At 40.6% G+C, this 23,296-nt stretch overlaps 1 protein-coding gene across 4 annotated transcripts in view; it reads right to left on the bottom strand.

The window, feature by feature from the left end:
• Positions 1-22,612, bottom strand: part of Klhl13 (kelch like family member 13) — a 171,700-nt gene extending 149,088 nt beyond the window's left edge. Inside the window, exon 1 of one of the 4 annotated variants that reach the window (XM_005368915.3) lies at positions 22,495-22,612. The gene's annotated coding sequence lies outside the window, so the exon portion shown is untranslated. Of the gene's footprint in view, positions 1-19,091; positions 19,110-22,308; positions 22,327-22,494 lie in introns of those variants that run through there. The other 3 variants (XM_013354380.2, XM_026790141.1, XM_013354381.2) reach the window with 3 other exon arrangements.
• Between the last annotated feature and the right edge of the window lie 684 nt (positions 22,613-23,296).

Here is a 23,296-nt window from a genome sequence, read left to right as displayed (position 1 = left end):
AAGGAAGAAATTAAAGTATCTTTATTTGCAGATAATATAACATCATACCCCCAGAATTCTACCAAGGAACTCCTACAGCTGATAAACACCTTTAGTAATGGGGCAAAAAATAAGTACCCCTCCTATATACAAATGATAAATGGACTGAGAAAGAAATAAGGGAAACAACACCTTTCCTAATAGCTTCAAATAATATAAAATATCTTGAAGTAACTTTAATAAAGCAAGTGATAGACTTATATGATAAAAAAATCAAGTCTCTGAAGAAAGAAATTGAAGAAGATATCAGAAGATCGAAAGATCTCCCATGCTCATGGAGTGGTAGGATTAATATAGTAAAAATTGCTATTCTACCAAAGCAATATACAACTTCAATGCAATCCCCATCAAAATTCCAACAGTTCTTCAGAGCTCTTGAAAGGACAATTTTCATCTTCATATGGAAACACACACACACACACACACACGAGATAGCTGAATAATAACTGCTGAAGATATCACCATCTCCAATTTCAAGTTGTACTACAGAGCTGTAGGACTAAGAACAGCATAGTATTAGCACAAAAACAGACACAGTGGTCAATGGAATTAAATTGAAGGTCAAGCCACAAATCCACACACCTATGGACATCTTTTGTAAGGCAAAGGACACCGTCAAAAGGACAAAACGCCGCCTGCAGAATGAGGAAATATTTTTACCAACTACACATTCGGTAGAGGACTAATATCCAAAATACATAAAGAATTCAAAAAAAAGATATCAGAAAACATAGCCCAATTTAAAAATGGGGTACAGATCTAAACAGAGAATTCTCAAAAGAAGAAACCCAAATGGCTAAAAGCCACATAAGGAAATGGTCAACATCCTTAGCCATCAAGGAAATGCAAATCAAAACTACTTTGAGATTCCATCTTATATCTTGTCAGAATGGCTAAGGTCAATAATACAAGAGATGGCTCATGTTGGAGAGGATGTGAAGCAAGGGGAACATTCCTCCACTGCTGGTGGGAGTGGGAAATTGTACAGACAGTATGGAAACAAGTATGGCCATTCCTCAGAAAGATGGGAATCAGATGTTCAAGTTCATCCTTGGTTATACAGGTTTGATTCTGAGACCCCTATGGAAGCACACAGCTGCCTCTAACTCCAGTTCCAAGGGATCCAATGCTCTCTTCTAGCCTCTGTGGGTACTACTTACACATGGTGCACACATGTACATGTGGGCAAAACACACATAGACATATAACAGACACATAAATAAGTGCAAGAGAAAGAAGATACCCAATGTTGACCTGTGGCCTCCACACCTGCACACACATGCAATGCACACAAACCCCTCAAACATGAACATATGCCAAATACATACACACCAAAAAGAAAAATGTTTGTTAAAGATTTTTATGTTGGTGTGCAAAAATAAGAAGTATATTATGGGGTAAAGTTTACTAAATCTTAGAGTAGTAAAAAAAGAGAATCAAAGAGAATTTTTTTTTACTTTGAAAGTAAAATGCATTTAATTTTCAAAAGCATACACAAAGTTGATTAAAGTGTGTTAAAGTCTAAAGACAGTATAGAAAAGATTTATCTACATGCCATCTAAACTCATTTGATATAGGTTTTCTCAAAGAGATTTTTAAAATATGCCAGTCTCTGGTTTGGAGAGCTGGCTCAGCAATTAAGAGCACTTGCTTCCTTACAAGGAAGCTTTGGTTCCCAGCATCCTCATGGTAGCTCTCAGTGACTGGCAACTCCAGCTCCAGGTGATCCAATTCATTTTTCTGGCTCTGCGGACACATGCATCTACTGGGTAGATGTACATAACTCAGGCACACACACATACATAATAAATAAAATTATCTTATTTTAAAAATATGACAGTCTGAAACCAATAGCACATAAGTGAACATTCACGTAAGGCAAATGTTCTTTGCAATTCTTAGGTGAAAAAGAAAGGATACAAACTGTTCACATAGAGATTTTTTTTATTTGTTTTTGTTTTTTGTTTGTTTGTTTGTTTGTTTGTTTTTCGAGACAGGGTTTTTCTGTAGCTTTGGGGCCTGTCCTGGAACTAGCTCTTGTAGACCAGGCTGGCCTCGAACTACCTGCCTCTGCCTCCCGAGTGCTGGGATTAAAGACGTGCGCTACCACTGCCATAGAGATTTTTTTTAAAAAGCTAGTATTAATTTTTTTGCAATCTTAAAAAAAGGGGGGGGATAAAAATGAGCTGTAAACTTGGATTTTCACAAATCAAAGCCAAAATCATCCAAGTCTCTCCTCCAGAAACATATACTTGTTCCCTTAAAGAAATGTATCATGCGGGGGTTGAGAGATGGCTTAGTGGCAGAGAGCACTAGCTGTTTTTCCAGAGGTCCTGAGTTCAATTACAAGCAACCACATGGTGGCTCACAGCCATCTGTAATGAGATCTGGCGCCCTCTTCTGGCCAGCAGTCATACATGCAGACAGAACACTGTACACATAATCAATAAATAAATCTTTTTTAAAAAATAAAATGTATCATGCAGGGAATAGGCTAACTCTTGCATCTAGCACTGCAGAGGCAAAAGCAGAAAACTCAAGAGTTTAGTCACCCTTCACTACACAGCGAGTTCAAGGCCAACATGATACATGAGACCCTATACAAAAAAATGTACTCATCACTAACAAGGCAAATTCTGTATAATATTTATATTATATATAATATATTTCACAATATGTCTACATTTTTGTTAGTTCGTACAAGGTCAGAATTCAGGGTTCTCCCACATGTTTTTCAGTTTCAGAGGAACTATAATATATTGCAGAACTCAGCTCGTATAATAATACATTCTATTAGTTTGCTATAAAACCATTCTTATCTGGGCGGTGGTGGCACATGCTTTAATCCCAGCACTCGGGAGGCAGAGGCAGGCGGAACTCTGTGAGTTTGAGGCCAGCCTGGTCTAGAAGAGCTAGTTCCAGGACAGGAACCAAAAAAGCTACGGAGAAACCCTGTCTCAAAAATCAAAAAAAAAAAAATTCTTAAAACGGCCTCCAAATGCTTCATGTTCAAAGGAAGTTCATGCTTCATGTTCCTTTGTCTACTCAAGGTAACTGGTAAAATAGCTCAGACTAACGCTGCAGCTGCTACCATGTTCTCAGTTACTTCAGGGATGTTTACACTTGATTGGCATAACGTGAGAGTTTATGCAATTATCTATAGCATGTCATGACTAATGCATGCACATTACTAATATTACAAATTTGAGGCTTGAGCTTATTTTTTCCATTAAGAAAAATTCTGACATTCTTATGTTAATTATCTTGGGAATTGTTGATATATCATGTTTTGCCTTTAAGCAAAACAACAAAAACCCATTAAGTCGCTAATCTTTAAATAGGCCTATTAGACATTGTGCCAGTTTCATGACCCATTCTGCCTAAACTCTGCCCACATGTCAGTCAACTAAAACATAAAAATCTATTTTCACTAAATCAATTATCTAATTAGAAACTGCCCATGGTTTCCCCCAGTAGCTTCTTAGCCAAGCGCCTCTACTTTCTGGTTCCAATTTTCTGCTTTCCCTCTAACTACTCAAAACCTGTCAAAGGAACATGTTTCCCTGATGCTCCCGTACATTTCCATCTTCCTACCTTTAGACACTCCGCACACCTGGAACATTCATTTCAAAATTTGAACTCCTATCAAGGCTCATTCCACAACTTAATTCTTTGGTTAAATCAAGCCTTTCATGCAAACCTTTTCTACACCTTTGGCACCTAATTGTCAATTGTCTTTTTCATGTCTATAAATAAGATTTATTCTATGACACTGCAAATTCCTTAAAGAGAAAGAACCATTTGAACTCTCTCGTTCTCTTTTCCATGGATTATTCATCTTTCTAAAATTAGAGGGACGATACTAAGGGATCCCTGGGGAAGCTTTTAATTCTAAAATTTTATACATCCACCTCTTATATCTCTTATAACATGGCACTTACGTTAACATATCTGATTTTAACCATACCTAACATAAAATTATGCAGTCCTGGCTACTGGAACACTGGTATTACTTGAAATTTTAAGAGGAAAAGGGATAAACTGTCAGTTTGGACTCAACAAAGTATGCAAAGTATTCACTCATTGTTTTCCCCAGTTAGCAAACATTAAGCAGGTACCATAGCAGTCAACAGACCAACTGACTGGCTTTTTCACCTCAGTGCATTCACAAGGCAGCGGCAACTACAGAGAAGCAAAAATAGTAATAAAAACTGCTATGGAGGACAACAAACGATGCTATACGAATATGTGAAAGAAAGCCCAGGCTGGAATTGTGAAGTAGAAGAAATTCAAGGAAATCTTCCCAGAAGAGATGTCATCTAAACTGAACTCTGAGTGACAGGAAATGGTCAGCATTCCAGAAGAGAAACAAGTGCAAATTAGCCAGGCTAAGAGAGCATGGCCAGTTTGAGGAAGTACAAGGAGGCCGAGTAAGGCTCCAAGTTAGACTGCAACATTAGTGGCGGTGAGGAAGAAGTTAAAGGGACAACCAGAAGAGAAATCAGAAAGCCTATTATAGCTTGAGTTTGAGGTGTCCCCAAAAGCTCATGGGCCAATGCTTGCTTTGGAATACAGCAACATCCAGATGTCTGGCTTTGAAGAATTAACTGGATCGTGAGAACTCTGACTTATACCTGGGCTAACCCACTGACGAGCTCATAATCGGGTGGGCTACTGGGAAGTGATGGAAACTTAGAAAGCAGAAGAGGTGGAAGAAGTGGGTTCTTCTGATATGCTGCGGGGGACTACATCTTGCCCCCCTTCTCTCTCTTCTTGCTTCCTGGCTGCCATAAGGTAAGCTGCGCTCGCTGCAGCGCCCTTCAGCTGCCTCAGCATTTGCCATTGCTTCAGGTTCAAAGCAATGGTGATACCTCCAACAAATGCATGCCACAGAAACAAGCAAACAGGTGGCCAATGTTAGAGAGATGGCATCTTCAAATAAGTCACAAAAGTGACCAATGATTCAGGGGCTAGGTTAGGGAAATGTGATCAGACACTGCTGGCCAGCCTCCACTCCATGTTCTTCCAGTAGGAAAGAACAACAGGGTTTCGGCTTCCCTTGAAGCTAGATGTCACCGTAGGTCTAAAATGGCCAGAGAGACAGCTGTGAAAGGACTGTGTGTAAGCAACCCAAGGAAGGTGGATGCTTCTGCCTTTCCCCAGGCTGTTGGATAGAATGCTCCGACAGAAGAAAGAGCAAGCAAACATGAATATTGTCATTGGTTCGGAAGATAAACACAGGAGTTGGGCTTAGTGACTTCTGTAGCCCGGCACTTAAGTCAGAGAACTCAGTAATATTTGTTGAGTGAATTTATATAAAATACTTCATTCCCTCCCAGAGACATAAAGTGCCACCTGCACTGTACATTCAGGCTAATTAAAGCCAGAGAGTCATTATCTGAAGAGAGAGCACATCTATCTGTAAAACAGTAGATGGACTGAAGCCACACGAGGGGTCCTTCTCAACCACTTAACAAACTGGTTTAAGCACCACTTTAAGCAGAAAATCAGACCATTTGAAGCATGAGTTAATGAGAATACTGGAATGGGCACTTTTTAAAACCAATAAATATTTAAAGTCATAGAAAATTCAATATTCACATTACTCTAAATTCTTGTTGTTAAACAATATGTATGATACTCTCTCATTCAAAAAGCCCAATTTTGGCTTGTTTCAAATGAACGGATGTCTAACCTATTTCCATATACCCCAATAGCATAAAGGCTTAATGAACAAATGTTAGATATAATAAAGGCAGCAATACACACACACCACAACCATTATAAATCAAAAATCATCCGCCTCCTCCCCGAATCTACCCAACAATACCTCTTTATTCCTTCACCCCATGTGATACCAAACACCTAGGTAATAAGGCTGGGTTTCCATCTAGTTCAGTGGTTCTCAACCTCCCTAATGCTGCAACCCTTTAACACAGTCCCTCATGCTTTGGTGAACCCCACCATTAAATTAGTTCATTGCTCCTTCATAACTGCAATTTGCTACTGTTCTGAATCATGATGTAAATACCTGTGTTTTCTGGTGGTGGTCATAGGTGATCCCTGTGAAAGGGTCATGCGACCCCCAACGGGGTCGTGGCAAGTTACAAATCTCTGATCTATTTAAAGAACGCTGCAGCTGGCTTCCTTCTCCTGGCAAAAGCAGTGTCATCGTGTGGGATCCTGTTCTCTCCCCAACTCTTGAGCACATGCCTCTGCTGCGCAGGGCAAAGAAGACAACACACTAAAGCAAATGAAAGCTGGACTTGACATGCACAGCAAATTCTTTTGAGAATCTGGTGAGTTTAACATCAACTGTCCCTTGAGTAGAAATTCCACCCAAGTAATACAGTGAGCATAAACTAAGCAAGTACGGTAACATTTCAAAAATCATTTTGAAAAGTCAAAGTCGATAAAATAAAAAAAAATAGGTAAAATAAAACAAAGCAAAAGAGACCAAGCTAAAATTAACTCCAAACTTACATAGGACAGCTAGCAATCCCCTCCCTGAAAAGTAACACTTAACAAAAGCCTGGGAGTAGACCCCCTCCTCCAACACCCTTGTCTGGGGTGGCAACTGTACTGAAGTGGAAGGCAGCACTTGATTCTAATGCTAACCAGAGTTCTTCTGAAGCCTCAGTGACTAAAAAGCAAGTGACCAAAAATTTTCAAAAATTGCAATTCTTTCATAGTAGCTGTATACAACAACATCACAATAACCACTGTATTAGACATTTTTCATGGCACATGACCCCAATACTATCCACCAGCCAAAATCATGTATAGTGTTCTTTTATATTAACAAACTCTCTACAATTAATCTATTATCAGGCATAACATTTAAAATATTTTAAAATATCAGTGTTTACCCGTAACATTTCTCAGCTATTTCTAATTATTTTTTATTATAAAGAATGCACACAACAGAAGACAGCAATTCACACCAGTAGGATTAGCAGTTTTGTCTTTAAACGCAAGTCTGACTTACATCTCTTTAGTACTAGTATCACAATTCAATGGCAAACAATTATAGAATCAAATTGAGCAGCAACAAAAACCAAATAATCAATTGAATGACTAATCAATGTCCAAAACAAAATTGGAAGTGTTTTGGCAGAAGCTTGGAACTAGACTGTGGAGGGGAAAGGGGTCCCATGAAGATATGAGTTACACTGGGAGAATAAGTCTGGGTATTTTCATAGGTAAAGCAGCAGAACAAACAGACAATCTACTTCCATCCTGCCCATGCCGCCTTTGTTTCAAAACACTTGTTTCTCTATTTGAGGGGAGGTGAAACATTCCAAAATTGGTTGTAAAGTGAATAGCTGGGCATGGTGCCTCATGCCTTGAATCCCAGTACTTAGTAGGCAGAAAAAGAAACAGACAGACCTTTGTGAGTTTGAGGCCAGCTCAAACCACGGAATTGTATAACTCAAATAGATAAACTTTATACAGGGTATCAATTATGTTTTTTGGTTTTGTTTTTTTGGACACGGGGTTTCTCTACATATCCCTGGTTGTCCTAGAACTCACTCTGTAGATAAGGTTGGCCTCAAGCTCAGAGATCCACCTACCTCTGTCTCTCCAGAGCTGGGACTAAAGGCATGCACCACCACACCTGGTTGATTATACTATTTTTAAGAACAGGATTTGGAGCTGGAGAGATTGCTCAGTAGTTAGGAACACTTGCTGTTCTTGCGAAGGACCCTAGTTCTTTCTCAGCACCCACATCACATGACTCATAACCATCAGTAACTCCAGCTCCAAGAGATCTGACATCTTCTTCTGGCCCCTTCAGGCACCTGCACATATGTGTACAAATGCTTAAATAAATAATAAAAATAAATCTTAAAAAAGGAACATAAGGCCGTAAAGTCAGACACCACAAAACAGATTTCTGACTCTTTATGAAAGACTTGCCATCTCAATTTTCCCTCATTAAAAATATGCACACACGTGAACAGACACTCATGCTAATACATTCAAAACTTTGGGTACTAAAATATTAAGATGTGTTTACTCACTTTTCAATAAGACGCTATTCAAAAACAACATCTTAACAACATCTTTTGCCACAGGACTACATGGATGGCTCAGCAGATAAGAGCATTTGTTTTTCTTCCAAAGGACCCTGATTCAAATCTCAGCCCTACAAGGCAGCTCATAACCATCTGAAGAAAATCTCTTCTGGCTTCTAAGTGTACCACCATGAAAATACTCATATGTGTTTAAAAAAAAAAACTCTCAGCAATCCAAAAGGATGACCCCAGCTAAGATTCCTAGCAGTAGTGGAGATCGTGCCTGAACTGGTCATCTCCTGTAATCAGATTGGTGACTACCCTAATTGTCATCAGAGAGCCTTCATCCAGTAACTGAAGAGATGGAGCCAGATGTAGAGATCCACAGGCAAGCATTAGGCAAGCTCTGGGAGTCCCGTTAAAGAGAGGGAGGAGGGATTTCACGAGCTGGGGGGGGATGTTGGAGGGGATCCCAGTCTTCACAAGGGAACCCATAAAAACAACAACAGGTTCATAGAAGCTCACAGATCCTGGACCAACAGCTAGGGAGCCTGCATTGGACCTACATAGGCCCTCTGCATATAAGATAGTTGTATAGCTTGGTCTCTTTGTGGGGCTCCTAGAAGTGGGATCAGGACCTGTCCCTGGCACTTGAGCTGCCTCTTTTGGAACCTATTCCCTATGGTGGGATACCTTGCCCAGCCCTGATACAGGGGGAGGAACTCTGTCCTAGTTCAACTTGATGTGCCATGCTTTGCTGACTCCCAGAAGATGCCTGCTCTTTTCTGAATGGAGATGGAGGAGTAAATGGGGGTGCAGAGTGGAAGGGAGAGGGAACGGGAGAAGAGGAGAAACTGCGATCAGGATGTAAAATAATAAAAAATTTCATTAATAAAAATAAATACATAAAAGTTCTTGCCTCTCCTCTGATCACTCTTCTGCATTTTTGCAAAATGTAATTTCTTATATGCTTTCTTAGCTATCCCACTCTCCTACATGTCTTCTTTCATAGAGAGAAAGGAAATGGGCCTTAAAAATAGATTGCATGGGCCGGATGGTGGTGGCGTAAGCCTTTAATCCCAGCACTTGGGAGGCAGAGGCAGGTGGATTTCTGTGAGTTCGAGACCAGCCTGGTCTACAAGAGCTAGTTCCAGGACAGGCTCCAAAACCACAGAGAAACCCTGTCTCGAAAAACCAAAAAAAAAAAATTAAAAATAAATAAATAAAATAGATTGCATGGATTTTATGGCTAACTGTTCTATTTGTTAAAAATAATACTTTGAAAAATTTATCTAAACTTTTTAATGCCTCAATTTCCTCACCTATTAAAGGGGACAATGATGCAGGATTGCCCTCTGTATGCTGTGAATATGTTTTATTGCCATTGGTTAATAAAGAAGCTTCTTTTGGGCAATGGCTTAATAGAGTAAAGCCAGGCAGAAAATCCAAACAGAGATGTAGAGAGAGAGAAGGCAGAATCAAAGAGATGCCATATAGCTGTCGAAGGAGAAAAATGTCCACCAGAACCTGTGGAAACATTGTCGGCAGGCCATGACCTCGTGGTGATACACGGAATAATAGAAATGGGCTAATTTAAGATGTAAGAGCTAGCTAGAAGTTTGCTTAAGCTATTGGCCAAACAGTGCTGTAATTAATATAGTTTCTGTGTGATTATTTCTGGTCTGGGTGGCCAGGAGACAAACAGGCAGCCTCCGCCAACAGAACAACAGCCCCTACCTCATTACACTGCTATGGTTTAAATTAAGTGTACAAATGTATAGAAAGTACTTGGAATAATGTCAGGCTCATTATGCACATTGGAACAATTCAGTGATTTACATTATCATTAGCATTGGTTGGCATCGAATTCTCAAATTATTTCATGTTCTCAGTCCCTGGTTAGCCTGTAAGCTATTTCCAGATAGTGGATGCATTTTAATCTCCGCTAGTGCTCTACAAATCATTGTTAAACAAATGCCTGTTCATTGATGTTTAAATGGATATTGTACCTGTATGATGCCAAGAGGCACTTGGAAATCCTCTTAGTCTATCCATAACTCATTTTAATAAATAACAAATTGTATAAGAAAGTTTACGTGTATAGAATGGTGGCTGGTATCTGGCCAGGCAGTGCTGGTGCACTCCTTTAATCCCAGCACTCGGGTGGCAGAGGCAGGTGGATCTTGGTGAGTTCAAGGCCAGCCTGGTCTACAGAGCTAGTTCCAGGACAGGCTCCAAAGCTACAGAAAAAACCCTGTCTCAAAAGCCAATCAAACAAACAAACAAACAAAAATAATGCCTGGTATTTCTATTATTGTTCCTTCACTTTCACTTTATTGATAAAAGATCCTTTGGGCTAAAGTGTAGATGGATTTTCTTTTTCTGCCACCTACCCCAAATAATAACACAGAGACTTCTTATTAATTATGAAAGCTTGGTCTTTAGCTTAGATTTGTTTCAACTAGCTCTTACAACTTAGATTACTCATTTTTGTTAATCTATGTTCCATCAGGGGACATTACCTCTCTTTCCATCTCGCACCTTGTTTCTTCTCTGGATCTTCTGGCATCTTCTGCGTGCCTTGCTTTCTCCTCCTCTCCCTTTCTCTCCCTGGAAATCCCACCTATCCCTCCTACCTAGCTATTGGGCCTCCAGCTTTTTATTATATCAATGCCAGCGATACACCTTCACACAGTGTACAAATATCTCATCTCACGACATTAGACAGTTTCTTATATCATTAGTGCATTAGTTCTAGCTTAGAAATGAGAGATACTCAACTCTTAGCTGTGCCTCACAGCAAGTTACTCAACCTCACCGTATAGATTCTGCAGGGATAAATAAAATAAGGATAACTAACTATACTTCAAAATAAAAATGCTGTTACAGGTAGCATTCTGTCTACTTTCCAGCGCACTGACCCCTTGCAATGCCAATAAACTCTTCTTAACAGAAACAAAGGATGATCTATGATAAAAGGCATTACCTTTTTTAACATTTAAACTACTCTTCTCTAAGAGTATAATAAAACTAATTTTTCCAAAATTACTTTTATTTTGCAGTGATGGAAATAAAAACCTAGGGCATCACACATAACGATAGGCAATGAATATGTGCCAATAAAAATCAGTCCAAAATGGGGGTAACGGGGAGCTAAAAAGATGGCTCGACAGCTAAAAACACATTCCTCTCTCACAGAGGATCCAAGTTCATTTCCCAAAATCCGTATTTGGCAGCTCACTACCACCTGTAACTCTAACGCACCACACACACTTAAAATCTTTGTAAGAAAAAAAATGGTAGCATATATACACAATGGAGTTTTAGTCCACCACAAGGAAGGATGAAATTATGTGATTAATAAGAAAAACAGATGGAACTTGAAGTGACCATCTTAAGTATGCCATGGGAGCTGGAAAGGCTGCTTAGTGGTTAAGAACATTTGCTCCTTTTCCAAAAGACAGTTCCATTCCTAGCACTCAAACTGGAGGAGTCACAACTTCCAGAAACTCCCGTTCCAGGAACCTAGCTAGACACTCTTCTGATCTCTGTAGGCACCCGCATATACATGCACATACTTACATGTAGAGACAAGCATACACATAAAGGAAAATAAACCAAAACGTCTCATTTATTCTCTTATGTGAAAACACACACAAAAGTAAAAAGGCTGGAAAAGGGAAGCACTGTTCTAAAGGAAGGGAAGAGGGAACAAGAAAGAGTAATTGGGGAAAAAATAAATGTCACATATTCTGTCTCACATATGAGACTTAGACTTAATACATCATAAAATCAAAAGTAGGGACCATTTGGAAAGAGGAAGGAGACCAGCAAGAAAGGGAAGGACAGATAAGAGACGATAATATAAGATAAATATGAACACAATACAATCACATTACAGTGACATACGTGCACAAAAATATCATAATAAAAGCCATTGTTTTAAATTTTCAAAATATCAGTATAAAGACTAAAAAACAAAGAATGACAATGGAACCTTCAAAACTGAAGAAAATCAAAGAGTTCTGTTGCTGCTTCTATTGCTGCCTGCAAAACACCGATCTGCAGAGATGCTCATTCTATTTCTACAAACATGCTGGTGACAGAAATTCCTTTGGTGGGCATGGTGCTCACAGACCACCCACTAATTACCCGACTCATTAAAGCTGTAAGAATGTGCACAAGAAGGGCTGGACCTTTCCAAAGCATTACCTTGGGTTTCTGGCCACAAATAAATAGTTTCTTCTGTCTCTTTAAAAAATAAATAAATAAAAAAGAAAACAGTGACACATACTTAAAGTATAATACATTTAGCATGAGCTTCCTATCTGTCAGTAAAAATGCTATTGTAAATATATTAAAATGGTATTTTAGCTAGGATTTACACAAAGACACACAAATCTCTCACATTTCTGTTCCATGTACGAACTGCAATGCATCTGTGTTTGGCCACATTTTCAACTAATTCAGCCACTAATCTTGGAAAAGAGTTAACAGTAATATAATAGCTAACCAGGCAAGGTGGTATATGTCTAAAACCACAGCATTCAGGAGGCTGAGGCGAGAGGACTGTCCCCAAGTTTAAGGACAGCGAGGACTATAGCAAGAATTTCAGGTCCATGTACTCCGCAGAGTGAAAACCTGTCTTGAGAAAATAAAAACAAGTCAAACAAAAGAGTGTGTGCTGTGAGCTGTACCAAGCGCTTTGTGGTTGAGTTTCTCCATGTAGCCCTGGCCTGTCCTGAAACTCTCTCTGTGCAGACCAGGCTGGCCTCGAACTCACAGAGATACACCTGCCTATGCCTCCCGAGTGCTGTGCACCACCACTGCTAGGTTTACATTCCTTATTTAACACTTCAACTAAATCAGATACTTTACATGAGAAAAATAAGGTTCAGAGAGAGAAAACAATTTACCTCAAATGCACAAGGCAAATGTGTGATTTTTCGGGCCTAAGCCATTAAACTGTACTGTCTTCTCATTCAGCAATACCCAAGAGTAGAGCAGTAAAGGCTCAAAATGAACTATTCTTTACTAATGTGTGGTTTTTAAAAGCAGGTTCAAAGAAGCACTACAATTCCCCTACCCTCTTTTACGGATAGAATGTAAAGCACCTGCCTGTAGACGGCAAAGGCTTTGCCTGAATCACTGCACCCCCCCTCCCCCCCCCATGCCCATGTTCTTTCAGCACTAACAACAGTGCAGCAATGGCAGGTCCCAGGAACTGCATCTGGCATGAGCAAACCATGAAAGTGGGACAGCAATGATGAAAAACAGTTGAAAGATTTAGTATTTGACTTCTCCCATTTACTTTCAACCCCGTTTTTTCACTTGCCTTTTTTTCTTTTAAAGCTTTCTCATTAGTAGCAAATTAAACTATTGTGCTGTAACAGGCACTGTTGTCCTATTTCCAAAACCACCTAAAATGATAGAAAACTTTTCTAAAAAAGTTAAGGATTGCCTTAACTTTGCTCTAGCCTCAACTCTTCCAGTAGTCAGCAATTAACACACTGTAAACAAACGACAATTTAAACTTGGAAAGGCAACCTCCAATCAGCGAGTGTTCAGATAATAGGGCAAAGCCCTGACCCCTCCACTGTGAGGTTTAAGTTCATGATGACTATGTTCTAAGAATCTCTCTTCTGACGATGCCGGTTCCTTGGCAAAGCCCTGACTGTCAGTCTAGCTCTTACCCACCAATGCTAGGAATCTGAAACATTTTAACATTTCAACCATTCCTGAGCAAACAGTGTGTACCACTGAATTAAAAGAACTTGGCCCAACGGAGAAAAACACCAGTGACCTTTCCCACAGGTCATAATGGAAATTTAAGGAAAAATATGAATGTTTAAATAAAAGATTCTAGCAATACAAGATGGCCTCAATAACCGTTGAGGGGTCATCTCAGACTTACAACTGTCCATGGAGAGACCATGAAAAAATGTAATTAAAAAATAGTTAATCTTCTGACTCTTGACATAAAATAGATGCTTCGTGAAATCTAAACTGTAGCTAGAGAGATGGCTCAGTGGTCCAGGGCTAGAGGGCCCAGAATCAATTCCCAGCACCCACATGGAAGCTCACCATCACCTGTAATGGAATTACAGATGATTCAGTGACTGCTTTTTGGCCTCCCCAAGCCCCCTTCTTGCCTCCCCAGTGCCCTCTTCTGGCCTCTATAGGTACCATGCACTAAGTTGGTGCATAAACATATATGCAGGCAAAACATCCATACCCATACCCATAAAATAAAAAATAAAGCCTCAAAAGAAATTTAAAATACAAAGTGACTGATTTCCTGTCTCGAGGGCACACCATCACATTACCACTCTGATTACTCAGTCCAGCCACTCCAGTCTGAGGGATCTGAGGGATCCTGGAGTCGTGGAAGGAGAAATGAATAGTGATTCCGTTAGTATGGGTTAGACTGCAGCAGTTCTTAAGCTTCCCAATGCTTCAACCCTTAAATACAGCTTCTCATGTTACTGCGACTCCCAACTATAAAATTATTTTGTTGCAATTTTTAACTGTAACTTTGCTACTGTTGTGAATTGCAATGTAAATATCTGATATGCAGGATATCTGATATGATATATAACCCACATGTTGAAAACCACTAGGTTAGAGTAATGCCTGGGATGTAGTACATATACTTCGTATATATATATATATTAGCTGAATGAATTGACAGAATGGAGCCACTCCAGCCAGAATACCAGAGAGGAAACAGAAACCGAGAGTAAAAGCACCCATCCAATAAAGACAAATTCAGAAATCGGCACCTAGACCTCTAATTACCCTAACCCACCCAGATGCTTAGACAACAGTGTAAGAACACAACAGCCAGGCATTATGTCACCACCAGAACCCAGCTATCCTACTATAGCAAGTCCTGAATAGTCCGATACAGCTGAAGCACAAGAAAACCTTAAAAACAGCTTTATAAAGATGATAGAGGCTCTTAAAGAAGAAATGAGTAAATCACTAAAAAAAACTGAGGGAAAAGCAAACAAAAAATTGGAGGAAATTAATAAATCCCTTAAAGAAAGTAAAAAAAAAAAAAGCTGTTGAAGGAAACAAATAAAACTCATCAAGATCTGAAAATGGAAAAGGAAGCAATAAAGAAATCACAAATGGGAAATTCTGGAAATGGAAAATCTAGGCAAACGAACAAGAACTACAGACACGAATGTCACCAACACAACATGAGAGATGGAAGAGAGAATATCAGGTGTAGAAGATAACAACAGAAGACACAGATATATTAGTCAAAAAACATTAAATATAAAAAATTCCTGACACAAAACATCTAGGAAATCTGGGACACAATGAAAAGACCAAACTGAAGAATAACAGGGTGCCAAACTATGGTGGCACATGCTTTATAATCCCAGCACTCAAGAGGCAGAGGCAGGAGGATTTCTGAATTCAAGGCCAAATTTGGCTACAGAAGCAGTTCAAGGACATTCAGGGCAGCTGCACAGAGAAGCCCTGTCTCAGATAAAGCCAAAAAGAAAAAAGAATAGGAATTTGAAGATGGCATGAAGGGCGCCATCTTAACTAAAAACTTCCAGAAAAAAGTCCACTGAGATACAGGATTATAGATACTTCACAAAAGTGAAAGGATGCATAAAATATACCAATTATGATTGGCAAATACTGATGAAGACAATCTTTAATTTAAAACTAGGTGGTTTTCGTTTATAGTCAAGTTGGAATAAAATGACTGCCAAGATATTAGGTAATGAGAGAAGGAAGTAATATTAAAGAAATCCATGTAATGGATACCAAGGTCAGTTAACAGTTGACTCTTAGGTTATATTTTGCATATTTTAATATTAATTTAAATTTAAAGATAAAAAATCAAGAATTATACTGAACACTCATGATCCTAAGTAAATATGAATGGTTTTGGAATTACTAAAGGCTAGGGATTATGTCTCTTTTGTCTGATCCCTTCCTTCTGTTTTTAATACAGATTCTTAATATAAATTATGAATGGAATAAGTGTTTACTAATTTCAAAAGTAAGTACATCATCAGAACAAATACATGTTAACTGACCCCCACACACACATAAAAGGGTCTCTTATCATAAAAAAACCATAGGCAGTTTAAATAGCAAAAGAAGCACAAAAATACACTATAAATATGATCTTAGAAGATGGAGCGCCAAGTACCAGTACCGAGAGACCAGGGTTTGAGCTAGTTTCAGCTGTTTCCGTCCCGCTCTATCTGCTTTCTTCTGATATAAGGAGCAGACAGCCAGCCCTCCTTATTGAAAGTTGTGTGACTACATCAATGTGTATTCATATGGTAACCATTTACATGGTAACCATTATGAGCAAGGCACTGAGAAGATAAAGTAATTTATTTACCTCCCTAATCTCCAGCACCCACAGCAAAAGCTTACTATTAATATGTGCAAAGCCGTGCTTGAAGCACTTGCCTGTGAGGAGGCAAGGGGTACAGTCTCTTATCTCAAAACCTCAGTGCCAGATGGAATCCCAGTTCAGAAGTGTCCAGCTTTTCAGATGGGCCATAACTTGTATTAGTGTATATTATGTAATACTCCACGAGGGTCTGTGGCACTATTCCATAAGCCTATTATAAATTTTACAATAAATATAAATAAAGATGACTACTAAGGAGAAAAGGGACTTTGATATTTTCAAAGTGTATTTTGTTACCACTTGAGTTTTGGTTCCTAACTTACCCAATGAAATTTTTATCACTTTCCAGAGCTTTGGAAGTCTGAATTTTTCAAACTAATTGTGGGTCTAGCCAATTCATTTAAAATACTAAAAGGGGTAAGTTTAGTTTCCTTTACTTAAATGATGAGGCAACTGCGGTATGTTTATGCTACTCCCTCACTCCACAGCCCTCAGCTACTAAGTATCCTAGAGAAAATCAGAATCCAAGCTGCCTAGCTACAGTGTTTATGTTCTCAACAGCTATCCTTCATAAATAAACTCCCCCATAGAATGTTTTAGAATACCACAGAGATGTGCAGTATTAAATGATGCACTATATTAACATAACATGAGAACATTCACAGGGCAGCATTTATTCATTATTAAGTAACTAGAAAGGACATCATGGGCCCAGTGCTTGGGATGCTAACAACTGGCAAACCAGATGAGGTCCAGGTCACCTTCACAGAGCCAGCAGCCAGATTATCACAAAAGTGTAAAGATGACCCAATGGGACAAGTTTGGAACTACTCTTCAGTTTCAAAGGAAAGGAGGCTATTTACAATAGCAGATGGTGCAACAGGGCCTGGTATTTAAGCTGGTCCCTGAATAGTATTGAGATTTGAAAGGATAGAGAAAAATAATTTTTAAAAAAAGAGTTACATGGCATGGCTTCCAATCGTGGAAATAATGCTAAACCAGAAATAATGCTAAATGCAAACGTAATATTTGAAAAAAAAACAGGTGAAACCAACAGAAATTTGTACTAGCATAATAAAAATGTTGGAAAAATTCTATAGAGTCAAGTCATGAAGATCTGGGCTTACTCAGTTAAGACATTGGAATTTGAACCTGCAGGAGGTGCTAGAGGTCATTTTACAAGAACTATGTCCTACAACACCAGCTTTGGCTCTTAGGAGATGTTAATAACCATACTAAGTCCTACTTGGGACCAAAAATAAAATAAAATAAAATAAAATCTGGATGGCTTTCAACTAAAGGCTCAGACCTTAAGACAATTCTAAACTCAAAGTATAAATCTATGGTGGTACGGAAATGTTGGAGAAGCAATTTCTCAAAGGGAATAACAAATCTCTTAAGAGTCCAAACGTTTCTAAAATCGAAGTGATTCTTTTGTACACAAAAGGAACTTCCAGCCTTCCAAAAGAAGGATATGTATAAGAAATTAACAGATCAGTCCTCGAAAAACAAATTCGAGATCTGTAGGCTGCAGTGATGTTTTTTTTTTCCGGCTTCTGCTCTGTTTTGTTGTTTTCAGAGATCTGCCTGAGTAGCCTTTGCCCTAGAACTCGGGGATCTGTCTGCCTCTGCCTCCCAAGTGCTGAAATGAGAGGTATGTGCGCTGCCAGGCCTGGACAAGCTGGGATTTTGCAAAGTTGTTGACAACTTACCTTGCAACACAGGTAACAATTTGCCGGAGGCGAGCCGACTGCTCGGCCTGCTTTGAACAGGCTTTGCTTGGGGCCTGGGGTTTCTAGTTCCCTAGTCCCTTTGTAAACAGAGTAGAAAAACAAAAGCACTGCTATTTAGCGAATTTACCAGAGTTTTCATTCTTGAGTATTAACGTAAATGACTGGGCCAGGCATTCAGTTTAATGCTCTGAAAAACATGGTTTTTTTTTTCAGCCAATAATTTCAGATTCCCTAATGGCTTCCCATTGTTCTGACAACCAAATTCAAATTCTTTCTGAGGGCTTCCAAACTCTACGTATGTATCTATTATCTCTAACACTCTCTGGTCCACCTTGCTAAAGACCTTGCCACACTGTCTTTTCTGTTCTTCGTGAATCCTATGTCTGAATTTTCCCCGGAGAATGTGTTCCCAACTTTTTTGTTTGTGTTTTGAGACAGGGTAACTCTCTGTAGCTTTGGAGCCTGTCCTGGAACGAACTCTTGTAGACCAGGCCAGCCTCGAACTCACTGAGATAAGCCTGCCTCTGCCTTTCAAATGCTAGGATTAAAAGCATGCGCCACCACCACCTGGCAACCCAGATTTTTTTTTTAAGAGACAGAACTCAACAGTGTAGCCCTGGCTGTCCTGAACCTCCCTAGCTCTATAGGCCAAGCTGGCTTCAAACACACGGGGTCCGGCCTCCTGTTGTCCCCAGAGTGCTGGAATTAAAGGCACGCACCACCAGGCCCAGCTTGTTCCCAGTTCTTGAGAAACTAAAAGCATTCTCTCTTCTCTTTAGGGCTGTACTCAAAAACCACCTCTTCTCTAAGAAGCGATAGAGTTGCTGGAGTTCTCCAGAGGGAGACACAGAACACATACCGGATTCATGTAGTTCTGGGAGGGGAGATATACTACGGGAATTGACTTACCAAATCGCAACAGAGACGTCCGACAGCAGTCTGTCTGAAAACTGGATACCAAGGGATGCTGGGGTAGAGCTCAGACTCCGTCTCAAGGCCTCAGAACCGAGGGAGCCAACGGTGAAACTCTCAGTTTAATGGAGACCAAAAAACCTGAGAACCTAAGGGGCCACTGGTTAAGAGTGGAGCCTCAGTCCAAAGGCAAAGGAGCCCGGAGTTCCGGAGTTCCGATGTCCAAGGTAGCAGGGGAAAGAGTGTCTCTCCTAAGTGTGGGAGAGAGCAACACGCCTTCTGTACGTGTTCTCTGCAGCCAATTGGATGGTACCCACCCACACGGAGGGCAGATCTTTCCTGTGGCGTCCACTCAGATTCATACATTAATCTCAGGACCGCCCTCACAGACACACCCAAACTCCGGACTAGCTAGATTTTTCTTAGTCCAGGTAAATTGCCAACCAGCATTCACCAGCATGCACCGCCCTTGTGAAACTAGGTGTTTTCTAGTTTTTTACACTCTATGTATTTTATTTCTTGCTCTTTTTACAATCTATAAGGACTCAGGCTTACAAGTTTTTCCACTATGCCTACTATATAGAGCCTTGGCACATGGAAGACATTAAACGGATTTTATACCATGAAATACTAAATTAATTAGTAATACTTATAAACTTCATCGCTATAAATATCTCTCATTCTGAGAAAACCATTTGCTCTATTTTTGAAAAGCTTACTCTAGAGCTGTTTAGTTTTTCACACTATGCTTCTTTAAAATGTGATTTTTTTTGCCAAATCGTTACACTAGTTGACAGAAGTAAACAGTAGAATTACACCAGAAACAAACTGCAGAAAAGGTTTTAATAATATAGTAAACGTCACAAATTAAGCAATTTGAATATGTAGGTTAATCTCATTTCAGTACTGCAGATCAAATTAATGAATATAATATACAAGAAAAGGGGAATAGTAGCAGAACCTGAAGTTAGCTTTAGTAAAATCAGAAATGATCCTTTTAGTCTGAGCGGGTTATGTGGTATGTAACCCAAGCACGGAGTAGCTGAAGATCAGAGGGTCACAAGTTCTCCCTCAACTACATACCAAGCCAGAGGCCAAGTATGAGCCACGTGAGACTCTTTTTTCATTTTTTTAAAAGGAAAGAGAAACATTCAGTATGATAATCGCTAAGTATATCAAACAATCTGCCAAAGATTGAAAATGCAGAGAAAAAATGCTTATGGCTAACTCACACCCACTAATTTTCTTTATCTTCCAGGCCAAAAAAAAAAAAAAGAATAGTTTTCAATTAGAAAGTCACACCAGTGATAATCTTAGTTTAGGCTTAAGAATAATAATCTCAAAGGGAAACAAGTAAAATGTATGTCTCAAACATGGGCTGCAAAAAAAAAATGAACATGGTGGGCCTACTAGGGTAAGTACCCTTTTTCCTATCACTTTTCAAGTTTTACTAGAACTAAAGTAAATTCCAGAAATTCATTGCAAAAGGAAGTATCTGCAGCAAGTTACCTAACTCACCTGATCATTGATAGCCTCTACGCTCTTCTGAAAATTACTTCAAAACATTGACTAAAACCGATAGGACCACACCACACATTTTAAATTTTGCTAATAAAGATGGCAACTTAAAAATACTGAGCATTTGAAGTTCTTGTCTATTTCCAAATGCTTCATTTGATACTGCAGAAGCTCTTCTCATTCATTGCCTCACGACCAAACTTAAGTGCTACCAGGAGAGGGAAATGCTGTCACCATCTTCATGGGCAACTTGCTTTGCTTCCGAGACTGCTGCTAATTAGTGAACTGTTGTGGCAATGCCAGCACCTGGTCACACATTAAGCAAACATATCAATCACTGGTAAGTGTAAGGGTATTAATAAGGACTTGTGGCTAAGGGGGCTAATGTTTTTAGATACAGAATGATGTCACAGCTCTTTAGCTCATTTTGCTCAGTTTTCAAGTTTGAGCACTAGCTAAAACCTCTCTCTAAAAGCACGGTTGCACACGTCAGCATGTGCTCGTTCACGGGGATCGGCCTCCACTTTCGGCTTCTCCATTCAATTTCCCCACACTAATTACAGCATGGAAACGAGCAGAGGCACCTCAGCACAGGAACTAACATGGCAACAGCATGGGAAGAAAGTGAAATGGCTAAAAAAGTGGGGGGCTTGTTTTTGTTTGGTTGTTTTGAAAGAACCACGAGCTTCCAAAAGGTACCATATGAAACCGTGGCTTCTCTTTAAAAGGCAGGTCCCCTCCCAACAGAGGTAGCTAGTTTTAGACTCCAAAGCTTCTCAGTGCCCATTCAATGTGCTTAGTGACTAACATGAGTGACTCGCTCCAAATCTCTATGGTCATCCTCCAACTACACTTAAATGCTGAGCATCCTAATTTATAGATGGAGAAATGGAGGCAGGGTTTACAAACCCCACCAGACCCACTTTAATCTGGCCTGCTCCACTGCCAGGAAGGTTTAGGGCCACGTACAAACATTTCATCCAAACATATATACACACATTTTACGTGACTGGTGTTTGGACTAAGTTATTAAAACCTAGAAAGAAACCTCTCAAGTTCCTCAACAGATGCTTCTTAAATGATATTTAATAAAGAAATTTGTTCCATTTTTTTTCTGTAAATGATAGGTTTGAACCCTGTAAGACTCCAAGAAAATAAATCATCAAATGGGAGTTTTAAAAGGGGGTGAAAAGAGCCAAGGCATTCACAATTGAAGACATTCAGAACTAAGTTAAAAAGCTTGGAGGGAAAAAAGTGTTCTCGACTGGGGAGCCAGCGGTGGAGTCTCTCAAAATTCTGAAAGCGGGATGGTTTAGGAAGCACAAAGTAGAAACTGTTAGAGGACGAGAGACTGTGAGGCTGAGGTTGACAGAGGAACCCCAGAGGATCACGGCAGCGACAGGGAAAAACCAGAGAAGATCTTGGAAGGATGACAAAGAAGCCCAGGAAAACTGAGTTCTGACTGGGGTCCTAGAAGTACCCACCCTTCTGGTAGAGCCAAAAGGACCTGCAAAGTGCAAAGGTGCGGAGCTCTGAGCGCGCGATAGCGCGGGGCTGAAAACCCGGGTGGGCAAAGAGAGGAGCTGGTTCCCCACCTCGCAGTTCCCCGCGCAGATCCCAACTCCGTGCCGCGCACCGCGGGTGCGGAGGGTGGGGAAGCCCGTGGAGCCCCTGGGACTTCAGGGTCCCGCCTCACCTTGACGGCTGAGTCCCTGCACCCAGCCGCCCCTCCACGGACAGCTGCGCTCCCGAGAGCCAAAGAGGGAGTCGCGCAGCGCAGCCCGGGTCCCCTTCTGCCGCGAGGCACAGACTCCCGCACCGCTGCACCCCCTAGTCGCCCTGGCCACTTCTCCAGACCTTCGGGCAGAGGGAGAGCGCTTACCCTAACCCGAACGCCGCTCCGGTTATTTGCCAAAGTCCCTCTTCCAGGCTGCCTGGGAATAGGAGCTGAGCTGCCGCGGCTGCAGCGGCAGAGCCTCCGCCTGACCTCACCAGGGGGTGGGGGATAAGGGAGGGGAGCGGGAGCCCAGCAGGGGAGGGGAGGGCGAGTGGTGGGAGGGGAGTGCGTGGGCGGGGGAAACATGGCGGCAGGGGTGGCCCTGCCGGCGCCTGCGCGGAGGCTGGGGCTAGGACTGTGTGTGGGGTCCGAGTTGAACACTCAGCCAAAGAGGGAGGCAAGGCTGGGCCCGGAAGCAGGATGACTGCCAAGTGGCTGGGGAGCCTTTGAAACCAGGACACTTGGGTGTGAGCCCGCATGGCTTCTAATGTCCAAGAGGCAGAAGTGAAAACTGTCAAGTATCAAGGGACAGCAGAGCATGGACTTCTCCAAGGAAGTTACCAAGAGCACCCTGCCAGCCTCTTCGAAGTCACTCCAGAGAGCAAGCAAAGGAGGTACTGAGAAAGAGATGTCTCATTACCTCAGTGGGGCCCAAAACTCGAAATAAACCTGATCCAGGCACACATACAACTAATTGTTCATCACTCTTATAATGATCTGGAATGTGTGCATTGTGTCTCCTTTCTATTAGAGTACAGAATATTAGGGAAGAGAAGAACAACTACAAACACAGCACTTAACATTTTACCGACTATTATCCGCGCTGTGCTTTGAACTCGCTGTACCGTCAGCGCTACTCCACGAGGTCCGTGAAGATTATAAACTAGGAAATGGTAAAGCGAGGCGA

This window comes from Microtus ochrogaster, unplaced genomic scaffold (genome assembly GCF_000317375.1).
Source record: "Microtus ochrogaster isolate Prairie Vole_2 unplaced genomic scaffold, MicOch1.0 UNK42, whole genome shotgun sequence".
Classification (NCBI taxonomy): domain Eukaryota; kingdom Metazoa; phylum Chordata; class Mammalia; order Rodentia; family Cricetidae; genus Microtus; species Microtus ochrogaster.
Note: the sequence above shows the minus strand (reverse complement) of the source record. Positions and strands in the feature narration are given on the sequence as shown.